Raw genomic sequence first — 3,954 nt, forward strand, 5'->3', positions numbered from 1 at the left:
TTTGATTTTAAGTATTTAAAAGATGCATATGGCAATATAATTCTCTCCTAAATGCAAATTGAACCCAAGATGGCATGAAATTAAAATGTGACATCCGGCCATGCATCCTCAATACCCCATCATCACCAATAGTCACATCTCTGGCATCGTCGTGCTGAACTCTATCCTTAAGGACAAGCAAATGAGGATCATCATACTGGCGCTCTCTGATGCGATCAAACAAGGAAGACAGAGAAACCACACAAGCTAAGACCCGACTGGGTTCCGAAATATCCAACCTCAGAAACCGATTGGCCAAGGCCTGAACATTAACTGCGAGAGGTCTCTCCCCAACAGGAATATATGCCAAACTGCCCATACTCACCGCCTTCCTACTCAAGGCATCGGCCACTACATTGGCCTTCCACGGATGGTACAANGCCTCAAATACCTCGATACATCTTCGCGGCACCCGAATGGATGAAATACCGCGAGCTATGGGCCTCCTCCAGAATCAGCTCTCGAAGCCCACTACATTGGGCACATATATCCGGCCATGCATCCTCAATACCCCATCATCACCAATAGTCACATCTCTGGCATCGTCGTGCTGAACTCTATCCTTAAGGACAAGCAAATGAGGATCATCATACTGGCGCTCTCTGATGCGATCAAACAAGGAAGACAGAGAAACCACACAAGCTAAGACCCGACTGGGTTCCGAAATATCCAACCTCAGAAACCGATTGGCCAAGGCCTGAACATTAACTGCGAGAGGTCTCTCCCCAACAGGAATATATGCCAAACTGCCCATACTCACCGCCTTCCTACTCAAGGCATCGGCCACTACATTGGCCTTCCACGGATGGTACAAGATAGTGATATCATAGTCCTTTAGCAGCTCCAACCATCTCCGCTGCCTCAAATTGAGATCATTTTGCTTGAACAAGTGCTGGAGGCTACGATGATAAGTAAACACCTTACAAGACACACCATGCAGATAATGCCTCCAAATCTTCAACGCGTGAACAATGGCAGCCAACTCTAAATCATGAACAGGGTAGTTCTTCTCATGGGGCTTCAACTGACGAGAAGCATAAGCAATCACTCTACCCTCCTGCCTCAACATACACCCAATACCCACTCTCGAAGTATCACAATACACTGTATATGAACCTGAAGCTGATGGCAATACTAACACTGGAGCTGTGGTCAAGGCAGCCTTGAGCTTCTGAAAGCTCGCCTCGTACTCATCCGACTACCTGAAAAAAGCACCCTTTTGAGTAAATATGGTCAAGGGTGATGCAATAGATGAAAATCCCAGAACGAACTAACGATAATAACCCGCCAAACCAAGAAAGCTACGAATCTCTGTGGCTGAGGACGGTCTGGGCCAACTCTGAACCGCCTCTATCTTCTTCGAATCAACCTGAATACCCTCACTGGACACCACGTGCCCCAAGAAAGCCACTGAACTGAGCCAAAACTCACATTTGGAGAACTTTGCATAAAGCTTCTCCTAGCTCAATCTCTGCAACACAACTCTCAAATGCTCCGCATGCTCCTCCTGACTACGCGAGTGCACTAGAATATCATCAATGAATACAATAACGAACAAGTCGAGATAAGGCCGAAACATGTTGTTCATCAAATATATGAACGCTGTCGGGGCATTGGTCAGCCCAAAAGACATCACAAGGAACTCGTAATGGCCATATCGGGTCCTGAAAGCTGCCTTAAGAATATCGGAGTCCCTGATCTTCAACTGGCGATACCCTGAATAGAGGTCAATCTTGGAGAACACCCTCGCTCCCTGAAGCTGTTCAAATAAATCATCAATACGAGGCAATGGATACTTGTTCTTGATGGTAACCTTGTTAAACTGCCTGTAATCAATGCATATCCTCATCGTGCCATGCCATCCTTCTTCTTCACAAACAGAATAGGCGCACCCCAAGGCGACACACTAGGCCAAATAAACCCCTTATCAAGGAGTTCCTGAAGCTGCTCCATTAACTCCTTCAACTCCGCCGGTGCCATACGATACGGTGGAATAGAAACAGGCTAAGTGCCCGGCACCAAATCAATACCAAAGTCAATATCCCTGTCCGGTGGCATGCCCGACAGGTCTGCAGAAAACACATCCGGAAAGTCCCTCACTACCGAAACTGAATCAATGGTAGGAGTCTCTACACTAACATCCCTCACGAAGGCTAGATAAAAAAGACAACCCTTCCCAACCATCCGCTGGGCCTTCAAAAATGAAATCACTCTACTGGGAACATAATCCGTCGAACCTCGCCACTCAATCTGTGGCAACCCTGGCATTGCCAATGTCACTGTCTTAGCATGACATTCCAAAATAGCACGACACAGAGATAACCAATCCATGCCCAATATCACATCAAAATCAACCATACTAAGCAACAAGAGATCCACTCGGGTATCCAAACCCCCAATAGTCACCACACACGATCGATATACACGATCCCCAAAAATAGTATCGCCCACCGGAGTAGATACACGAACAGATGAAATAAGAGACTCACGGGGCATATCCAAATAACGAGCAAAATATGATGACACATAGGAAAAAGTGGAGCCAGGATCAAATAACACAGAGGCATCTCTGTGGCAAACTAAGACAATACCTGTAATCACAACATCTGAAGAAATAGCATCGGGTCTAGCTGGAAGTGCATAGAAACGGGCCTGACCACCACCTGATCGACCTCACCCTCTGGGGCGACCCCTGGCTGACTATCCTCTACCCCTAGCTGGCTGGGTGGGTGGTGAAGTAATTGGAACTGAAGTCGAAGGCTGACTCCTCTGCTGGGACAAACCTCCCGTAAGACGGGGGCAGAACCTTTTGATATGACCTAAATCTCCACACTCAAAGCAACCTTTCTCAGTAAATGGTGGTGGGGACTGAAGGAAGACCCGAGCACCGGGATGCCCACTAGAAGAATCAGGCATAGATGCCCACTGAGCTGGAAGGGCACTGAGAGATGAGTGACCCTGATGTGAACTGTGAGAACCGTGGCCAGATGATCCACCACGGTGGCCAGAATGCGCTGGCTGAGCATGTCTGAATGGACGACCTCTACCGTGCTGAAACTGACCTCCCTAAGGAACACCACCAAAACTACTAGATCCCCGAGGCCTCTTGGCCTCCCTCTCAACTCGCTCCTGGCGGCGAACCGACTCTATCTCTCGGGCAATGTCAACCACCTCCTCAAAAGAAGCACCAGCCACCCTCTCTCTGGTCATAAGAATCCGTAGCTGATAAGTGAGGCCATCCACGAATCTCCTGATCCTCTCCCTGTCTGTAGGAACCAACTAAACAGCATGACGGGCTAGCTCAGAAAATCTCATCTCATACTGCATCACAGTCATATCATCCTGACGCAACTGCTCGAACTTCCTGCGCAGCTCCTCTCTGCGGGACTGCGGCACATACTTCTCCAGGAAGAGAGCGGAGAACTGCTGCCAGGTAAGGGGCGCTGCGCCAACAGGCCTACGCCTCTCATAAGCCTCCCACCAAGTAAAGGCAGCTCCAGAAAATTGAAAAGTAGTAAATGAGACCCCACTAGTCTCCAGAATACCCGCTGTACGTAGAATCCTCTGACAATTGTCCAAGAAACCCTGGGAATCCTCGCCCTCTGTACCACTGAAAGTCGGAGGCTGAAGTCTACCAAATCTCTCCAATCGACGCTACTCGTCATTAGGCATAACTGGAACCACATAATCCTGAGCAGGTGCAGCTGGCTGGGCTGGTGGTGCCTCCGGTGTCTGTAGCGCCTTAACAACCTGCTCGGGTGTACGGGCGGCAGGAGTCTGAGTGCCTTCCCCGGCCTGAGAAGTAGCTGCTGTGGTAGAAACTATGATCGCCTAAGCAAGGCTAGTGCACACGGTCAGGATCTGAGCCAAGGTCACCTGAAGACCCGGAATAACAATAGGCACAGCCGGTGCCTG

This window comes from Nicotiana attenuata, unplaced genomic scaffold (genome assembly GCF_001879085.1).
Source record: "Nicotiana attenuata strain UT unplaced genomic scaffold, NIATTr2, whole genome shotgun sequence".
NCBI lineage: Eukaryota > Viridiplantae > Streptophyta > Magnoliopsida > Solanales > Solanaceae > Nicotiana > Nicotiana attenuata.